Source organism: Tasmannia lanceolata, unplaced genomic scaffold (genome assembly GCF_043159265.1).
Source record: "Tasmannia lanceolata isolate RefF3 unplaced genomic scaffold, GAP_Taslan_0.1 ptg000023l, whole genome shotgun sequence".
Classification (NCBI taxonomy): domain Eukaryota; kingdom Viridiplantae; phylum Streptophyta; class Magnoliopsida; order Canellales; family Winteraceae; genus Tasmannia; species Tasmannia lanceolata.
In genome coordinates, this window is record NW_027518700.1 from 18286340 (window position 1) to 18296677 (window position 10338).

Genomic DNA, 10338 nt, shown 5'->3' on the forward strand with positions numbered 1-10338 from the left:
AATTCTTCTTGGATGATTCATGATGATTGAGCCTTGTTGTGAATTTGAGTTCTTGGAATTGGTTGATGGTAGCCAAGGGAGAGAAAAAAAATTTGAATTTTTTTAGTTAACTATCAAGAGGAGAGAAGAGAGAGAGCCCCATAAATAGAAAACGTCCACCTCCTCTTGGTAATTGCCAACTTTCTTAATGCAAGTAGGAATCGTCCACTTCCTTCTTATTTTGGCTCCTTTTGCTTTTGGAAACTCTCCATCAATAGGAAATAAGTGGATTGCTAAGAAGTAGGGGTGGATATTACTAAAAATAAGATTCCACATGTTTTTCCTAACCATAATAGTGTGGAAATAACGTCCAAAGAGGGGAGAAAACGTGTATAATTTGGGCTCAAATTTGGTTTGGTTGGAAGTTACCAATTTTGATCCCTTTTTCTTCTCGGTTACAAAATATAATAAAACTTGGGTGTACATATTACCAAATTTGATCCCCTTTTGCTTTCAACTCTAATGTTATACGGTGATTGATGAGTTGTAAGGGGGTGAATTCATTCATTCCACTCAACTTTTTCTGGTGCTTGTGAAAGTACCATATTGTCCCTACTCTTCAAAATAATTACACCCATCGCCATAATTATTTGCAAATGGCAAGACTACCCCTCCTTTATATTGTACACAAACACTTGATATTTCTCCTCTCCTCTTCATCTCCATTAAACGATCCAAACCATTCAATTGACGGTCAACTTGTAAATTACTTGCACCACTAAACCGTCCCATTGATATGATCTGAACCGTTAAATTTGCAGGCCTCGATATGAATTTTGATCTTACCAATGAGCGCACTTCTTGAATCCTTTTTGTGGGCTGATCTGGACCATTCAAACGACGGTCAATAAATGTGAATTAATTTCCCCTCCAAGCCCATTTTCCATGGATTTTCTAAAAATAACCTGAAACATAAAAACAAGGGAAAATACCATCATAGCATCACTTTAATTAAATAATATGCATCCCTAAGTACCTAAAATTCACACATTAATGTGTTCATAAGCATTTGCAATTGTCGAGAACGAAAACGAAGATAATTGGAGCTGGTTTCTGATTTTGTTCAGGCAGAAAGTAATGCCTTCGGAGTCATACGTAATCACGATATGCTTTGATCGCCAGAAGGGGTTGATGCAGGCGGTACCTGAAGTCTTACCACAAGCTCATCATAGTTACTGCATGCGTCACCTCGCCGCCAATTTCTACTCCGAGTTCAAAGATGCCCTACTTAAGATGTTATTCTGGAGAGCTGCCCGGACTCTGAGGGAGAGTGTTTTTAAAGATACCATGGAACAAATTAAGGCAAGGAATGAAAATGCTCACAAGTGGATAAGCGCAATTCCGAAGGAAAGCTGGGCTAGTTTATATTTTACGGGAGATAGATATTTTGTCATTACAACCAGCAGATCGGAGTGTTTTAATGCTGTGTTGAAGAAATCGAGGAAATTGCCGATTGCATCATTGGTAGAGCACACTAGATGGAAGACTTCTGACTTCTTTCAGAAACATCGGGTATATGGTGATGAGTGGCGGACACAGTTAAGCAATTATGCAGAAAAACATATCAGACAGGTAAAGGAAGAAAGCCTGCAGTACGTGGCATATCGAGCTGGTTTACATATTTTTAAAGTATGGCCCGTTTAAACTCAAGATTCTGTAAACTTGCATCTTCGAACGTGCAGTTGTCGTGTGTTCCAAACGATCGGACTACCGTGCGGACATGCCGTAGCAGCGATTTCCATCACAAAAGAAAAAAATTTGTATTCCTTCTGTAAGCTTTGCTACAAAGTGGACCGATATCGGCAGACGTATGATGAGGTGCTGTACCCCACATAAGATCGCACCCAATGGCAGGTCCCTCCCGAACCTTTGATGCAAGTATTACCGCCACGTCCAAGACGACCACCTGGAAGGCTGCGAACGAGAAGAACGGATCATGAATTGCAGAGTGGATTACATTACAAGTGCACCAAATGTGGACAGCTTGGTCACAACAGAAGAACTTGCAAAGAAACTTCTACCGTAGCGCAGCTTCCTGACCAGAGTGCTATTGGGGCTTCTGCACCTATATTCAATAGGTCGGGTGTATCTTGTCAAGCTCTGTTCATTTTGTAGGGGCTTGATGTAATCATTTTTTGTGTGGATGAATTGAATACTTGCATACTCATATTTTGATGTAATCATGTGGATTAATTGAATATTTGCATACTCATTTTTTGATGTAATCATGTCGATGAAATGAATATATGTAGTCACTTTTTGATATAATCATGTGGATGAAATGAATATATGAAGTCACTTTTTGATGTAATCATGTGGATGAAATGAATATAGGTAGTCACTTTTGATGTAATCATGTGGATGAATTGTGTTCATTTTTTGTAGGGGCTTGATGTAATGATACAAAAGGTTTCAAGATCTATGGTAAGTAATTAGTGATAGAATAGACATTACACAAGATCTGCTCTAGCTCACACACTAAAATGCAGATTTAAGGTCTTCTTTTGCTCTTTAAGAATTACAGATTTCAACAGCCAATTACGCTTGTGCAACTGTTAGATTTCAGCACCCAATTGTGCTTGTGCAGCTGTCAGATTTCAGCACCCAATGGTACTTGTTCAACACTTCACTTACACACCAAAAAATACAGATTTTAGCACCCAATGGTGCTTGTTCAACACTTCACTTACACACCAAAAAATACAGATTTCAGCACCCAACAGAGTACACATCCATTACCTTTTCTCTGAGATTTGAGATCTTGTTTTACTCAGACATCCAGTGCATTTTAATTGCTGTTTTGATTTTGCCCTTCAGAACTTAGTTTTCTTACTTGGTTTGTGATGTCATGTGGGTTTAATAACTCATGAACTCCACTATGGTCATAAACATACATGTATAGTCCAAGAAATATAAAACCATACAAGCTCAAGAGCATAGGCAATGCACATGTCATATAAGGAGAAATGCCATATATAAAATCAACACATAATGAGGTGCTGACCATACACGCTCATAACAAAAAGAGGAGCCACGACTCACAGTACAAACATACTTCCATAATCATCAAAACATAGCTGAGTCTACTGCTAACCATGTACACCATACATACAAAGATAACCTAAGTAGCTGTGGACCCCGATCCGAAGGAGGTGGCGAGGAAACGAGTTCCCCCGTCGGTCCTTTCGGTTCATCCACGCGTGAAGGAGAGCTCTACCAAGGATCTCTCGAAACAAACAAAACTCAGAGTCGCCATCCATGGTATACGGCCATGGATCCTAAAAAATATGCTCTGTATACCATGGATAACCAGAAATGAATGGGTTCGTGCCTGATTACGAATAGAGAAGGTCCGAAAAGCGCCTCCAATTCGTCCGAGCGCAAGCACTTGGTCTCTTATGCCATTTATTATTAGATCCAAAGAATTTTGGGTAAAATCATATGAAATGGGAACTATCCTCAGGAGTCGTCTACCTAAACATGCATTTCCTGAGAAATAGAAATAATAAGCGTACAAAAGATAAATGAAAGAAGTGTGTCACCAAAAATAGCTGGATTATGAGTGACATTCCTAATGAGTGTCTAAGTTCCGGTGGACAAACACATGCACGCTACAGCTAAAAGTATAGGTTCTGTACATGAAAGTAAATCTAAAATTAACAGTTAATCATGAATAGTAAATGAAATAAGGAATAAACAAAATGCCAGGCAAATAGCAGAATAATGAAATAAAAACCTACGGCGTGCACATAGTGCCTATCTACAATGGGGCGAATACATAGCGCCTAATATAAAATCCTAACACATCCCATCTAGAAAGCAGTAAATGACAGATAAGAAATGCAGTAATAAAAACCTATGGCGTGCACATAGCGCCTATCTACAATGGGGCGAATACATAGCGCCTAATATAAAAACCTAACACATCCCATCTAGAAAGCAGTAAATGACAGATAGGAAATGCAGTAATACCGTAAAGTGTCACAACTAAGAAGATAAACCCGCGCAATGAGCAAACGTCAGTAGATGATAGTAAAAAAGATAATAATCAATAACCTAATAACGATAGAGAATTACAGCTAAGCACGTGAGAACTACAGCTAAGCAGGTAAGAACTACAGCTAAGCAGGTAAGAGCTACAACTAAGCAACTAGGTAAAACACATAAGCAGGTAAATGCTATAGCTAAGTACGTAAGTAAGCAAGGGATGAACACAAACTATCATGATCCTATGTAAAAATCGATATACAAACATAAGCCCTAAGTGCTAACAGCAGACCCTAAGACTCTAATGTTTAAGCCCGAGTCCTTAGATGATCTAATGTTCATCCAAAGAAGCCTACGTATCCCCGCCTCCACGAGAATCAAGGCAACGTAGTTCTTCGCGCCTATTCTAAGCTATGATGCCTAGGACATCTAAACCTCTATCCTAGACATGACCTAAAAGACCGGACTAGTTATTACATCTTTTTATGCGATTATTTAAATTACAGTGGATTGTGGATTTTAGGACACCCTATATGCCCTAACTAAATGCAGATTAGCCCTAAGCTAATGCAGGTGGTTCCTACAACCTATGTGTAACTAGGCTGTGTTTCCTAAGGAAAACAATGGGATCACTAACGTATCCAAGACCTAGTCATCAGTCGGCGATGTGAATCGCCAACTGACTGGATGGAGGCGCTCCTATAACTCTAGGACAGACCCCTAACTCTAAAACAAGTACACAACAAACAAACAATCAAACACCCTATCAAAAAGAAACTCCTAACTCTAGAGGAAGATCTTTTGAAAACAAGGTTTTAAAGGTTTTTGAAGAAGGTTTAAAACATTATTTACAAAAAGTTTGGCTGGACTTGGGATATGGATCCCAAACTGCACTACGTACCTCGTGGAAAAGGATCAAGCCAACGTAGTTCGAAACATATTCCGAGATAAATATGCTAAACAAGTAAACAAGTGTGATTCACAAACAAGTAAACTAGCTTGCTCACAAACAGGTACACCAGCGTGATCCACAAACAAGTAAACTAATGTGATCACAAACAAGTGAAATGCTAATAAGATAAAACATGTCTAAAGGGAATATCTAAAAGACTTGGAAAGTCTTCTAAAAAGAAGAAAAATAGATGCTACAGGACTTAAACAATTTCTCCTAAAAGAGGGGCTTGGGATGACTCCTTCATCGCCCTTGTAATGAAGGAAAACTAATATCTGAGGGTGTCTAAAAGTCTAAGAAATCTTTATCTAAAGAAAGAGGGAATAAAAGGAAAGAGGGTACTACCACAACCAGGTAAGTCCCTCCAATGATGGGCTTGGGCTAGCGCCTTCATCGCCCTTTTAGCACCTATGGAAAGCATTTCAACCCTATCTAATCATCAAGGACATAAGGATGTAATGGTAAGACATATTCGTGATCTCATCCCCTAATTCTTAACCAGGCCATAATCAAAACAAATCATGTATATAATCAGCCCAAGTAGGGCACGATCATGACATTTAAGCCTTGCCAAATTTTCAAGGACACAAGAATACAAGACCAAGACGTATTCTCTTGATTACATTATACATGGAGCTACAGTTCTGAACTCAAATAGAAACAGAGTTTAGTAATAAAATACCAGAGTATCTCTTCTACAAAGTGGACAATTACAGAAAATGCATGCATTTTTCTCAGGACGACATACAACCAATACAATTAGTATACTTATTAACACAAAATTTGACTGATAAGTCCAATATTTTTGTTTGACTTTATCTCAATCGAGATATGATGTCCTCTAAAATTTAACAATATAAGTTGATATAATTCCATTTTTAAAGTTGAAGAACACAAACAATCAGTGTAGTATTTACTACAATGAGACGAACAATTTCAAGCATAATTAAGGTATTCAGTTGAATAGTGCCGATAAAAAAGACACAAACAAAGATCATGCCATCACCATCAAGCAGTAATGCTGGGTAATACATATGATTACTGTACTAAAAAAAACAATTCCAAATCATCTGGATCGTGGAAAAAGAAGTAAATTTTTGTGCCACTGTCATAATTAGACAAGCTCCACCAGATTAAACGTAAAACATTCAAAATTCACACTTGAATCCAAACCTCATAGTATGGATCTCCACAAAGCAGTACAAGTCAATTTAGGAAACCAACAACATAAATTTTAATAAAATAAAGAAATATCAGCCGGAAGTTGACGAGATTTGTCGGAGAAAAGGAAGTAGGGATCAAAGGTTAGGGTCTTGGCTCAGATCTGATGTTTAGAGTCTTTGATTGATGAAAAGGACGAAAAGAAATCAAGAGAAAACAGATTTGAAGTGAAGCAAAGCAAGAAAAGGTGAAGCCGGAGCTCCGATCAACTCACCGGAGAAGACGATCGAAAGAATGGGGATTTTAGGGATTTCCCTCTCTAAGCCCTCTCTAAGCCCTAATTTTTTTAAAAAAACACTCTGAAACGATCAAATCTCACTCAAATTGAACAGATCTCTCCTGTTTAGGGTTCTTAATCAAAAAAAAAACTCTACTAGTGTTTGCGCAAGGTAGATCTAGAGTTTTAAAGACAAAACTTAGGGTTTGGGAAGGAGAAAAATGGCACATGCAGCAGCTTGTAAGATCTAAAGAAGAAATAAGGAAGAGATCTTGACCGGAGTTTGGCCGTAATCCGATCGGATCGGAGTTTAGAAAAGCTCACCGGAAGGATTGCCGAGGAAGGAGAAGATCGAACGGAGCTAGGGTTCGGGTTTTCCTAAACTCTCTCTCTAATCTTCTGCTAGGGTTTTCTTAACAAATTTTGATTTTTTTCTCAAATGAAGCTAAATCACTTAGTTATAGATATTTTTTCTAAATTTTTTAACCCCATAAGTTGCCAGGACCAACCCCCATGTACATTTTAACTTAATTTTGTTTGGAAATGGGTAGCACAAGTAGAAAGATGAGGATAAATTTCGTGCTCTTCCTTTCACTGCTTGTAAAATTGATACAATCACTCCCAATCTAGATGTATCACCCCCCTTCTGAAATACTACTCTACACTACACTGCCTACTTCGTTCGTTTGCTAGGCAAACCTCGACGGATTTTTCTGAAATTTTAGAGGGACCTAAATGGGTCTCTAACCTACCCTAGGGATGAATTTGGGTCACCAGATCATAGATTTTCTTGGGTTTTAATCAAATCAAGTACAAAAGGGGTTCGGTCAAAATGGGGTGTCTACAGTAGCCTATACAGATCAACCATCAGATCAAAAGCAGAGATAAGCCCAAAATGAGTGAACATCAGCTAACGCTGTGATGAAAGGAGCATAATTGGATTACTGCTCTGGAGGAGGTGGAGGGACTGCCTGGATACTGACCCCACTGACCGCTCGAGAGGTACTCTCGAAATAATGTAAACTGATCATCTATATGAGTACGGAGCTGCTGGAACTGAGAGGTCATGGAGCGCTCAAGTGTCTGCTGCAGGGCCAATAAATCCTGATGGGTACATGCCCGAGTCTGGTCCTGTGAAGTGTCCATGTCCCCGGGTGCCTGATCGTCCTGCTCCTCAACGTGTTGAGCTGCCTCGTCGTGCTCGTCAACGTGCTGAGCTACCTCGTCCTCATCGTCGGGCTCCTCGTCCTGAATCTCTGGGCCAACACCAAGCTGCATCTTGTTGATGGATCGTCCATCAAATGGACTAGTAAGACTGTAGGTCATCTCATCAGAAAGAGGAACACGAAAGCCCTTGAAGATTCGGGTCAAAAGCATACCATAGGGCATGGACGAACGGGCCCGTCGAGGGGCTTCGCTCATGAAACGAAAGATAATGGTGGCCAGATTGAGGGGGCGGCATTCTAAGATGCAATAAATGATGAAGGCCTCAAGGGGCCGTAAGGCATCAGTCTGCCCACCACGAGGGGTAATGTTGCTGAAAATGAGATTATGAACATTTTTTGTAGCAGTTTGAGATGAACAGATCAAACGCGGATGTTCGGGTCATAATCATTGGCGATAGTGCTATAAACGGTGGCTCTAGGAATGTTGGCTGTATCAATTTTATCAGCAGGCCAAAAGTAGTCTTTGTTGCCTGCTGACAAAATGCCTAGGAGAGTACTAAACTCTTGTTGGTTTATCTTGATGTTAGTTTTCTTCATGCGGGTTTCAATTACATAATTTGTAGGTGAGATGCGAAGATTCGCATAGAACAACTTAACTAAACGGGGGTAGAGAAGTTCACTAAGTTGAAGGATGGGTGTCCAGCCCAAGGTATTGAAGCAATAATGGAGATTGAATCGCTCAACGATGAGACGTTCGACGTACCTACCCGATAGGATGCCCCGATTACGAATCTTATTCCATGTGTCGCGTGCGGATGGACTGTCGAAGAGGGAAGGGTCTAGGTCAGATTCCCTAGCCCTTTTTTGAGAAGGATTGTCGTTGCCACGACCGCATGAGTGCTCACCACGTGCCATTAGGGTTTGAAGGAAGAAGATGAGAAGGAAAACCTAGGGTTTTGTCCTAAAATCTAAGAAAGAGAAGAGATTTGAGGAAAAAGTGGTAAGAAAATGTGTTTCATGTGGAGGAGAAGAGGGAAAATCGTAGACTTTTGGATTTGAAGTGGAGGACAAGAGGGAAAAACGAAAATGGGAAGATTTGGGGCAGAAAGTAGGGTTTGGATGGAAGATTATGAGTGGATTTTGGGTTTGGATGGAAGACTTTGAGGTATTTGGAGAAGGGAGAGAGAGAGGGGGGAATAGGGTTTGAAGGAAGTTGAAAGGAAGGGGTTTTAAGAGGATTTTCACGGGCCCCTTTTTTTAAAAAGAGAACCAGTAGATCGCACGGAGCTCCGTGTATTTTCGTGGAACTCCGTGATTTTTAAAAAAAAGAACTAATAGATTGCACAGAGCTCCGTGTATTTTCACGGAACTCCGTGATTTTTTTAAAAACAAACAGTAGATCGAACGGACCTCTGTTTATTTTCCCGAAACTCCGTGATTTTTTTAAAAACAAACAGTAGATCGCACGGAGCTTGGTGTAAATCCACGGAGCTCCGTGATTTAAAAAAAACAAACTAGTAGATCGTACGGAGCTCCGTGATTTTTTTTTCTTAAAACAAACCAGTAGATCACACAGAGCTCCGTGATTTTTTTAAAAACAAACAGTAGATCGCACGGAGCTCCGTGTAAATCCACGGAGCTCCGTGTAAATCCACGGAGCTCCGTGATAAGTATTGGAAATTTTTAAAAAAATAGAAGCTCGCACGGAGCTCCGTCATAGTCCGTGGAGCTTCGTGTGAGATTCAGGGAGCTTCATGCTGTAGACACCCCATTTTGACTGGACCCTAATTCCCCAAAATCATACAAAGTTCCAAAACCGAAGCCCAAAATTTCTGAAAAATTGAGCTTAAAAATGCAAAAGAACCCGAAAGTGCCCATTGGCAGACCATTGCTGAAGTCTTTGTGGAGCCCGAATGATCCTGAACCTCGTCGATATCCACTGTTCAATTGCTTCTGATACCATTCCTTATGTCCCCAATATTTGAAGAAATCAAGAAATACCCCTGAATTTTGGTGTCGACACTCCTTTTTCTAAGTTCCCAAGCTCCAATGCTTACCCTTAGCCTTGCTTTGATATTTTCACTAACCTATCTCATTTGTTTAGGCATAAAGAGCTACCCAAAAGGTTGTTCTCATTCCCAAGAGCACCCTCGCAAAATTACAATTAATTCAGGCGAAAATTTGAAGAAAGGACAAGCAGAGTTTGTGCCTTTTCAAATATGGGTGTGTAGATATCAATTTCCATTTTTGCATCATGAGAGAATGAGAAAAGGACAAAATGAGTGTGTCAATATCAACCCCTTGTTTATGGGTGTGCAATTACTAAGTGAGGGTGTGCCCATTAAATATAATTGTGTTTTCCTAATTAAGTAGAAGAGGGGTGAATTATTGAAACTAGTGTGTGCCATTACTACTTCTCATGTGGAAGTAATTAAAGTAGGCAAAGAGGGCAAATGGGATGTGCAAATGTCAAAACAAGGATGTGCTAATTTCTTGTAAAAGGGGCCATCCGATTGTTTTTTTTTTGAGAAGGGAGGTTTCATTTTCAAATGAAGGTGGCTGCCCAATAAAAGGAAAGAGACGAATATATATTTGTTAGAGCCCATTTTTTTTAACCCCCCCTGTAGTATAAAATGGAGTAGTTAAAGTGTTACAAAGTGGCTGTCCAAGGAAATAAAGGAGGTAAATCTATCATTTCACTTTATTTGAAGGAAAGGAGGGGTGAAGTATCGAATGGGGGTGTGTGTATACCAATT